The sequence below is a fragment of the Equus przewalskii genome, chromosome 25, assembly GCF_037783145.1.
Source record: "Equus przewalskii isolate Varuska chromosome 25, EquPr2, whole genome shotgun sequence".
Lineage (NCBI taxonomy): Eukaryota > Metazoa > Chordata > Mammalia > Perissodactyla > Equidae > Equus > Equus przewalskii.
Window position 1 is genome coordinate 6,258,468 of NC_091855.1, and position 11,385 is coordinate 6,269,852.

The 11,385-nt window shown below is 44.8% G+C and overlaps 1 protein-coding gene across 1 annotated transcript in view; it reads right to left on the reverse strand.

The window, feature by feature from the left end:
* Window positions 1–9,964, reverse strand: part of LOC103556881 (potassium channel subfamily K member 16-like) — a 31,870-nt gene extending 21,906 nt beyond the window's left edge. The window contains exon 1 of the mRNA XM_008529183.2: window positions 9,838–9,964. The gene's annotated coding sequence lies outside the window, so the exon portion shown is untranslated. The remainder of the gene's footprint in view (window positions 1–9,837) is intronic.
* Window positions 9,965–11,385: the final 1,421 nt, after the last annotated feature.

The following is an 11,385-nucleotide window of genomic DNA, read 5'->3' on the forward strand; positions in this document are numbered from 1 at the left end:
GGGATCCATTAGTAGCTAGAAATTCATTTTTAAAGTGTCTTTTTCAATCCCAAACATATTCCTTTTACATCTGAGAACAAAGCATATAAATTGATATTTTCTTTCGTTAAGACAAAACCTTTGCAAAGAGCAGTCATCCTGGAGTAGTAATCTACAAGTCAAGTAAACTGGATTCTGTCATAAACCTGACAGTGGACCTAGCCATAAAGAGTGCCGCAGGTTCTATACCACGTTTTAGCTGATTTCAAGTGACACGCCACAGTCGCCTCTTTAGAGAGAACATTCAAGCAAGACCACCATTGCTGGTGTTCAGTGTGGACGGGATCCGGGAGTTCAGAAAGATGTCATGAGGACTTTCAGTGCGGACAGAGGAAGGTTTCCCCACCTGTGACCTGCTTTTCCAAACACCATTGCTGCCACTGTCATTCAGGTCCTCCGAGCTTGCGCCCCTTGGATTTACACACCGCTAACCTTGGCTCATCTCCATGGGCCTTAAGAAGTACTAATGCCCTTTTTGAGAACGCATTTAACAATGGTTGACTTTAACTACGTGCGTTTTTTAGCACAATGGTCTGTACAAACTGTTTTCAAGCGCATTTTTAAGCAGTGAAAATCTTTTCTTCCCCTGACAGGAAAGATTTACATGAAACTCCAACATACAAAAAAGATGAAAGCTGCTCTGGTTGAAACCAGGCAGGACTTTCTCCCCTAAAGCTTTTCTCCTCCCTACTCCCAAGACAAGCGACCTCCGAATCATTTCAGGCAACCTGTAAGTTTAAAAAACTTGAGGCAGAAAACCAGCCAAGTACAGGTTGTGCCAAACGAAAATTTGGCTCGCTGGAAAAGGAACTGAGGGCAACCACGGAGTACTCAATGCATACTTGAAGCACGCTCAGACAATTTAACTGTAAAAAAAGGTCCTAAAACTTTCATCGGTTCCATTTACGCAGCCGAAGCTAATAAGCCAGCGGCATACCTACATTGCATATGCTCGCATCCAGTCCAGCACAGATTTCACTGAGCATGTTCTCTGAGCTAATTAGCAGATCCTGTCTTGTTCTGAGCATTAGATACTAGTTCTGTCCTGTCCCATGAAGTCACGATGTAGCTTTATTTGGAACACAGAGGAATACTAAAATAAACATCTTTGTTTTACACTTGTGTAGTCTAGAATTTAGACAGAATTAGGTTATCCTGAAAAGCAACACGATATTTAGCCAGTGCCCCTGACTTGTGGGGTCGCCTGCCTTGTCCCAGGTCTCTTCTGGGAACAAATGGTAACACGGTCAGCCCATCTAGGCCTGGAAGCATTGCTCCTGTTCACTGCTATTATCCCAATCATCAGAGATTTCAGATTGTGGTACATTACGGTCTTGCTTTTATCAACATTTATAACAAAGCATATTGCCTGTAATTATTAACATGGTGTATACAGGTTTAACTCTACTCAGTTTAGAACTTAGGGCCAAACCACAAGACATGGAAACATAGTCTACTAGACAAGCTAAACAGATTATCTCACACAAACGGCAGTGCGCTGGGATTTTCCCTTGGGTACTAGGACGGAAAGAGGCGCTCTTCACTTTGCATGGTCTTTTTGGTTATCTCAGAGGATTTTAAGGCCATCATCACCTCATCCTCATAAACCCTTAATAGGAGTGTAAGAACTGAGAAACATAGAAACCCTGGAGTCCGTGTGATTCAAACCTACGCCCTCTTCAGACAATGAACATGAAGTTGTCACAGCTGGATGAAGGATGGACCAGCAGAAAAATTCCAACAGACCCAGTTAAAGCACAAAAAGTGTTTTGAATGGCACAGCGTACAGCAATGTGTGCAGGTGGTTGCACAAAGCCCAAGACAGTGCATGCGGCTTGTTGCTGAACGGGGCTGTGGCTTCCCAGACTCCCACAGGATTGTCACCCACGCTGACTGAGGATTCCCCCAGGCAGGAGAGTTTCTGTCTTTCTCATGGAAGACTTTGCACCCTTCCACTCATGCCACCTCTGCTGGCCCCGTTCCTGCCATACTTTCCTACCTGCTGCCAACTGTTCTGAGCACTAACTGCTCACCAGGTGCGAGTGACACATACAAAACCACCCCAGCACTGCTGGCCGTCTGCGGGGAGACTGGGGAAGCGGGATGTCAGATCGCAGACACAGCCTTCCTTTGCAGACCCAGGCTGTAGGCCCACCGGAGGTTTACTCCTGCAACATGGTCATTGTTGTTGGTGGTGGTAGTTCTGTTGATTCTGACTTCTAGAGACCCTGCGTACACAGAACAGAGCCCTGCCGGGTAGGCGCTCTATCAGACAGTGCCCCACTGCTCTTCATAGGGTTCTCGTGGCCAGCTTTTTCAGAAGTGGGTGACCAGGTCCTTCTTCCTAGTCTGTCTGGTCTGGAAGCTCCACTGAAACCTACCCATCATGAATGACCCTGCTAATATTTGAAACACTGGTGGCATAGCTTTTAGCATCACAGCAACACGCAGCTGCCACAACGTGACAACCAACAGCCAGGTGGTGTGGTTTCCTGACCGGGAAACGAACCCAGGCTGTGGCAGTAGCATGGAATCTTAACCACTAGACCACTCGGGCTGGCTAACATGATCATGCAGACAGAATAAAATGGTTTTTAAGATAAAAGCCAAAAAAAGTTAACCAGGGAACGTAGAAGGAGACAGGCGATCTCACCTGAGTTGTTTTGAGGATAGCGAAACTTCTCGTTGGATAGGTTCCCTAAGTTAACGGCTCGCCAACTGTTTGGGGGTGATCATCATTTTATGTATTTAATTTTGGAATGCATTTCAGCCCTGCCTGCAGTATATGATGAACAATACAACCAGGTTCACAGAGTCTGCTCTGTGCTTGTTTTGGAATCTATTCATAAAAGCAAGACTTCATAAAAAGAGACTGCATAAATGACAGAAAGGGGAAGAATAATTTGAAGGTTTTATAAAGGTATGCAAGTTGCCCTTGACCAGCTAATTAAAGGCACAATTTGAAAGTAAGAAAAAGTCACACTTTTCTTGGATTGGTCACAGATATTGATTTGAAGGACAGATTAAAAATAAAATATAGGGCTGGCCCAGTGGCACAGCAGTTAAATTCGCACGTTCCGCTTCAGTGGCCCTGGGTTCGCCGGTTCGGATCCCGGGTCCAGACATGGCACTGCTTGACAAGCCATGCTGTGGTAGGTGTCCCACATATAAAGTAGAGGAAGATGGGCACGGATGTGAACTCAGGGCCAGTTTTCCTCAGCAAAAAGAGGAGGACTGGCAGCAGATGTTAGCTCAGGGCTAATCTTCCTCAAAATTAATTAATTAAATATAATTTCTTTCTTTCTTTCATTTTATTTTGTGTGTCTGTGAGGAAAATTCTCCCTAAGCTAACATCCATTGCCAATTCTCCTCTTTATTTTTTTGCTAAGGAAGATTTGCTCTGAGCTAACATCTGTGCCAATCTTCCTCTAGTTTTTGTATGTTGGATGCTTCCACAGCATGGCTGATGAGTGGAGCAGTTCTGCAGCCAGTATCTGAACTCACAAACCTAGGCTGCCACACTGGAGCATGTGGAACCCAACCACTTGGCCATGGGGCCAGCCCCCAAAAATCTAATTTCTTAATTTAGGATGGACTATGGTGAGACTCTGCATTAAAAGGAGGTAAGAATCCAACTTGGGACACAAAGGTGCAATGTGGGGATGGAAGATTGTTAGAGAGCAGTGCCAGGGAGGGAAAACCTCAAATGACCAAAAGGTTCCTAGAACCTAGAGCACTGTGTAACACATAAATACTTGATTGTTTGGGGCCGACCCCGTGCTGTGGTGTTTAAGTTCGGTGCATTCTGCTTCACGAGCCCAGTTCCCAGGTTTGGATCCCAGGTGCAGACCTACACCACTCGTCAGCCACTCTGTGGCAGCAGCCCACATATAAAGCAGAGGAAGGTTGGCACAGATGTTAGCTCAGGACAATCTTCCTCAAGCAAAATAAGAGGAAGATTGGCAACAGATGTTAGCTCAGGTTTCATCTTCCTCAGTGGAAAAAAAATTTGATGGTTTGTCCAGCTGGTTATTTTATTAGCTAGGTCCTTTGCTGCTGTGAACAAGCATTGGGCAGCATATAGAAATAAATGGTTTATAATATGTTTTGAAGACAGTAAGGTCTTCCCCTAACCAGACTTTCTTGGAATTCACTTTATTTGGAAGATGTTGGCAATCCCAAGATAGTTGAAATCCAATGTTTCAGTAATAAATAACTATAGTAATGCAAAATTTTCTCTTTCTTCCTCTTTTCCCCCAAGTAAATGAAGTGTTTGTTTTGTACTTTGTCTCCAAATACTATTCACAAAACTTGATCTCTGTGCTCTATGACTCATATTTTTTTTAATTAATATCACCTGTTCTTGTTCTAATTTTTATTATTGCCTAGTTCAATTTTGGGAAATTAGTTTTCAGTCATTAGCATAGTAAACTTAAATGATGGGTTTTGGTTGAAACAGGAGCAGCGTTGGTCAGAAATCTGCAAAGATTATGAAATCATCATGCCACCTAGCAGGACAGAAGAGTGACAAAGTCTCCCAAGAAAACGTGACATTTTTATGATATAATACATAATGCCAGGACAGGAACGGCACATTCCAGAAGGGTTGGCATTTCCTGGGCTCTGCTGCATCCACTACATCAGCCCCATCATTCATCCCACTTAAAGGGCAGCCTGGATCGCCCTCCCTGCATTTTTGTCTCTATCAATTTTCAAGTATATAAATGGCTTGAGAAACAAAACTGTGTACCATTTCAAGTCAAATGATCACTTCACAAAGAAAAACTAAAAACAGCTGATAGGATAACACTCTAAAAAAAATGGGCCTCCCATGAATTCTCCAGTGTGGCTTAATCTACATGCAGCCAAAGGAAGTGCACGGACCCCAAAATGTGACCATAAAACAGCACTTATTAAACAAAGTTTCAAAAAAATTAACATAAAATAGTTGTCCTTGTCATTCTTCTAGGGTCCTTTCAGCTGGTATGTGACTGTGACTGAAGAATGCGGCTTGTTCTGGGTCAGCTTTCCAAGAGAAGATAAAAATCCGATTTTTTTGCACGTAGCCTCAAATAGTTGTTTTTTTGGAATGAGAAGTCAATCCTGGCTTTATTTCCTCAGTAGGAAACTTTCTATAATATCAAATGCAGGCACGAAGGAAAAGAGAATCTTTTTATACAATAGTTCCCTCTCCCTTTTTTTAAACAAATACTACATGCCAACTTGCAAACGAAGCTTTGAAAGCCTTGATTTTCCTCTGTGAAGCTTCCGCTGCCAAGCGTGGCATTGGCGAGGATAGATCTCATTTCGCAAACCTACCCAGCCCCGTTTCCTCTCAATTGCTGGTAGCATCTGGTATCCCTCTAGGATCTATTTAAGATCCATAATTATTTCTTTACCATGTTAATGATTAAACATCTCTTTCCCACTATCCTGCTTCTTCCAGACATTTCTTTCTTTACGGTTGACACACTATTGTGAGAAAAGTGAATGAGACAGTCCCTAATTCCATGGTTGAGATCTCTGCCTCACAAAATGATAATCACCAGCAGGAAGAGTGGTTCAGAAATAATGATCTGAACCAAGTGATTCTAGTACCAAATGTAAGATAATTGCTTTTCTTAGAAACCATCAATCTATGTTTCTATTTTCACTATTCCATGTGGATCCAAGACCCCTCTCTCCAGGGACATATTTGGCTTTCATGTTGTAAGGGAAAATTTTTTGACAATGCCAGTAATTTGGAAAAAGACCACCCACTCTTAGTTTGCTTTCTTTCCATGTTTTGTCTTTCTTTTGGCAGGGAAGCCAGATTTTTAAACCAACATCTCACATCGGCCTGGGAAGATACTTAACCATACTGGATCTGCCAAGTCCTGAGTATAAAAGAGTTCCTTTAACCAACTGGACACATTCAAGCAGAAACAGGAAGGACACTCCTTGTACATGAAGAGTCATCTGCTTCATGAGCACTGGCAAATCACCAGTAGCCTTTTTACTAAGCTGTAGGGGGATTCTAAATTCAAGTCTAAGGTCTAAGGAAATACGCCAAAAGTCAACATTTACGTGCATTAGCAATAATAATAACAAAATACAAATTTTAGGATGGAAAAATTCTGAGATCTTACTGTGCCTAAGACTAGGGTTTATAGGATCCTGCCTGACATCTAGGGACCACCCTTCCTTAATTACCTAGTGTGCCGAGATACTCCAGAGTATCCTGGGGAGTTTGTGACGGACCACTTCTCCTCCAAGAGTGATCCAGGAGCTGTGCCCGCCTAAGTGCTCTGTGACTCTTCCCTTCTCGTGACCTATAATTAATTTGAGACAAGAGCCTGGTATACATTAAAGAGTAAGAGCTGTCATTCTCTCTCCTCCCGGCCCCCACAGAATGTGAGCACGCAGAGGGCGGGGTCCTTGTCCCTGTGTACACGGTAGCTTCCCAGTGCCACACTCAGCATGAGTTCAGAAAGGATCTGTTGAACAAGTGAATGAGGGAAGACTTTAGGACAATGGATCATCAAGTGCTTCTCTGTGTGGGGCAACGTGTCAGTGTGGCAGGAGTTCTGAGGATGAGCAGAATAAGTGGACCAAGAGTGGATGGAACAAACTTTGCAGAGAAGATAGGACTTGAACCAGCCATGAAGGCAGAGCAAGATTTCAGCAAGTAGAAGGCTCTCTGCAGAATGGGAGTGGGTGGGGGATAAGAGCCAGGGCCAGGAGTGAAAGAGGACCTGCCGGGAGCTCCTCTCTATCTTTACCTTCTCCACAACCTGTCCCGACAGTGGAGGGTGTTTAAGCCTTGGCCCACCGTCTGGGGCCTACCTCCTTCAGTGCACCATGCAGCCACCCCCATTTCGGGCCATTTCCCTGGACCACTTCTTGGAAGCTGGACATCAGTCCTCTTGTAACTCCATCCCACAGGTGGGCAGATAGGAATGTGCAGGATCCCCAGCCCTTCATCCCTTCCCAATCTCCAGTAATCTCTCCTATATGATTCCCCCTTGCTCTCTCCAGAACCTTCTCTCCTCCTTTTCTCTGGACACCCAGCATCATCTCATCAACGGGCTTGAACTTTTGTGAAAGATAAAAGCTTCTGGTGCTTGTGCTTTCCTTACTACAAAGATTCCTGAGGTCGACTTCCAGTAGGTCCAGGTAATCTTAGCAAATCGAGGAGAGGGGAAAATTCAGGAAGAAAACATGTATAAACACAGTCATGTGCCACATACTGACATTTTGGTCAATGGACTGCATATACAACCGTGGTCCCAGAATATTTGTACCACATAGCCTGGGTACCATCTAGGTTTGTGTGGGTACACTCTATGACGCTCGAAGAAGGATGAAATCACCCGAAGACGCATTTCTCAGAAAGTGTGCCCACTGCTGGTGGCACATAACTGTATTTCAATAAATTAAGCTTCCACAATTTCTGCCAGTGGCTAAAGGACCTCTTTCCACTTTCACAAAGCACTTTAGATATAACTAAATAAATATAAAATTTGCCGAAATAAAGAGTTAGAAAGCAACCCAAAATGCTGGGTTCAAACCTGATCTGTGTCCTCTGGGGAACTGAGAATCCAACAGAAACGCTGTAGCACAGCTGCAGCCTTTCTCGTCGGTGACCCTGTTAATGAACTAGCACGCCAGGGGCTGGTCTGGAGTAGGGCTACATGTGACGGAGATAATTAAACTGAGGGAAATGCAAACCGAACTGAAGCAAAGAGACTTGATTTCCTGCGTGAGTCATCCAAAGACAGTGGTGATTCGCCTATTTGAGAGATGAGATTAAACGACTCAGAAAATCAAGCGACACGTAGAAATTCAAGACCAGGGATTTTCTCTCTGCAGCCTGCTGTGTAGTTTCCTGAAACTCCTCAACGTCCTAGAAACAGATAAATCGTGCACGGGCTGCAACAGTGCTAAGCTGAAGACGAGAAATACCGTGTTTGATTTGTACAAGAAAGCCACAATTAGCTGAAGTGCTTGGAGAACAGAATACCACGGTTGCCTCAGTGTTACCTAGAGAATGAGAGATATATATAAAAAATAACTTTATAAAGAAAGCTGGAGAATGCTTTACAAAATCATTTGACTCAGCGAGCCCACTCTGCTTCAATAAGCAGAGCATGGTGAATATAATTAAGTACTTTTTTAATTATAGGAATCTAATATTATGATATAATAATATATAAAGGAATTTAATATAATTATAAAAATAACAGTAATTCTAAAACTTACGCTGACTCTGCGTCGTGTTTAAGTGCACTAAAGTGACTAGTCTGGCCCTGCCGCTTCTGCTCTCTCCCAGCAGAATCCAAAAAGTTCTCTGAAGAGGCATGTTGAGAACAAGGGGATTCGTGCCTCCCGATTCCAACACACAGAAATATGATGCACAGCCATCTACTAATTTACACTAAGCAGTTTCTCACTTACCTAGAAATGTTTTTTTAATGCTCATATCCATATGTCAGTGGCTCTTTTGCAGTTTTTCGAGAACTGCAGAAAAATTACCCGATTAAGTGAGAGCTCTAACTATTCGAGCTCCAGTTGACTGGGGTGTTCCAGTTTTCCAGGCCTCTCCATTCTCTCCATACGGCAGCACTTTGTAGAACAAGACGAAGTGGGCAGCTTCTCCAAACTGCGGTCTGGTCGGAAGGGAGTACCAGGAGGGGAGCATGCCTCAACTTTAGGAAAGAATTACTCACACTTTGGTTCCGAGATCAATCAATCACCATCTGTTGGCATATGTGCCACTGGGTATTCTAGGGAGCTGCTGTTCTACAGTAAGACTTGGGATCACTGATACTTCTATTTAACTTGTTCTCATGGTTGTTGCTGTGTGTGTGTGTGTGTCTGGATGTCTGTGTGTGTGCATATGTGTCTGTGTGTGTGTGTGTCCACTGTGAGCCTCTGAACAGTACTGAGGTCAGCATGGAGTAGGCGTGGAGGCTGCTGCTGGTGGACAGAACAGAGTTGCCAACTGTCCATCTCTGTCGTGGGTGGGCCTGGTGCTCTTCTGGGTATTTGATGGGAACGAAGTGAATCTCACATGGAGGTTGAGAAAAGTGGAGGTGATCACTGACGTCCTCCTGTCTCCTCAAGTGGCACCAAACTTATCTGGTTGGTACCCATCTCCCAGTTTCCCTATGGTGCTTCCTCCCTCAGGCTGTCATTCCTAAACCTTGCTCCCCATTCCCCTCAGCCACTCTCTTGCCCCAACCGTTCAAAGTGCTTGTTGTCCTGCCCCTTTCTCAGAGGAGCCTGCTCTCAGCGAGTTACCCTGTAGAATGGGATTTGCTAAGGCTAATTCATACTAAGCTTTTAGAGGTTGTTAACAACTTAACATGTAACTTCTCCCACATGACAAATTCAAATGTAAACTAGCACTCTTCAAACAGTGTTTCAGCCTCTCTTAAAGTCCCGCATGTCAGCAGCTGATGGTGGACTTTTGGAACTCTCAATAGGGGAGAAGTTTGAAGGGAACGTGGAACTCTCCTGACATCCCTCTGTTGTCACCATGAAAGCGCCTGCCTCCTTCTGTGAGCAAGGCGGGGCCTGCGCGGCATCCCCCATGTCCAGCAGCAGCTGCCGTTGTTCTAGGATCTATGGTCCATTTGGCTAGCTGCTTTCCGGGGCCCCTACTAAAGTCTCAGGGGCAGGAGCAGCGAAGATGTCAGCTGAGCAGAACCCGCTGTAGAAGAGGTGGCAGCCAGAATGCTGGGAGCAGACCGTCGTGCTCGTCTTTCCCCCCGCTGGCAGCCCGGGGTGACCATGCTTGTTGCGCTGTTTACTCACCAGAGTGGGTCACCAGAAGTGAGATCCACACCTCAGCTGGCCTGAGCCGAGCTAGGGTGACAGGGGATCTGTTTATTTTAATTTATTTTAAAATGACTCAAGCCCAGTTTACTGTCTCTGTTTATGTTGCTTAGAAACCTCATAATTCTGACTTGAATCCAAGCCACAAATGGAACATTTGGAAAACTATGGAAAAATGTTCTTGGAACTCTATCATCCTTCAGGAAACTTGTTTCCATGTTAACTCGGCATATCTCTTATACATATATACAACTTCATGAGTATGACTTAAAACTGTCTATCTGGGGTTGTTAGTCCATGTATCACAAAGGAGGAAACATTTTCCTCTTTTCCCTGAGCTCCTGCCTCAGATGATAAGAGAGACCCTTCCACTAAACTGGTAGTGTTGGAGAGAAACCTTTCACCCTCCTTCCCTCCATTCATTCTCCCCAGAGAGGAAGAGAGATCAAAACTAGTTAGTAGACCTGCCAGCAACCACTGCCCACATGTGGCCTCTCCCTCTCTCTCTGGCCTCCTCTCTCCAGAGAGATGGCCCCCCCGCAGCAGCGTCTGCCTTCTTCTCCTCCACGCTGTACGTCTGCCCGGCAACGGGGTGCCCCTGCAGGGAAAGGCCGATGCTTGTCCAGCTGCTTTGGCAGGGCCGGGTTGGCAAATGCAATTCAAGGCACAATGACTAGGAAAGAGCTCTTGGAGCTTCATCTGGGCTACGTTCTCCAGTCCAGCTTTACCAATAGTCATGCTGTTATCTTGGTTTCTTGTTCCTACACCTATTTCTCAATGTTCCCAGAACTTGAGAGAAGTGTGTGATTCCCTTAAAGCCAACAGATTGGTATAGTGAAATCACACACGGGATTCTTGAAATCTTCACACACCTGTCAGACACACTGATCTTTGCCACGACTAAGTACCCTTACTGTCATGAAGGAACCTGTAGGTTTAATATCCAGGCATACTGGTCCAACAACGTGGCATATTCTAGTATTTTAAAGTGTGTCATCTCATCATCTAACACTTCTCCCTCTGTAACAGATTAGTCAATAAACGTTGAAATATGCTGGAATCTCTGTCATCTTCAAAACAAACATAAACAAGCAGACAAAAATGTTCCCTCCATTCCACATTATGCCTCTATCACCCTATCTTCTCAGAAGAGAGGCGTGCCCTCATTTCTTCAGCTCCCTTCACTCCTTAACTCCCACCTACTTGTTCCCCCATCTGCCCCTTACTAAGCTCACCAGCGAGTGTTCCCTTCTCTTCTCATCTTACTTGGTCTCTCAGCAGTATCCATCCCAGCAGACCATTCCTTCCATCCTGAAACATGAAGATAACAGTGTCCACTCCACGTTTTCTTCGTAATCCCCAGGCCGTCTCTCAGTCTGTTTCACTGCGTGGTTTTAGTGGGCGCTGTGATTACCTCTGCAGTTGTCCGGATATTCGAGCCTCGGGCCTCCACTCACAGCGCATGAGCAACGAAGGACTTGACTTCCCTCTCCACACTTGTGTGGGTTGTGTGTGGTTCAGATAGAT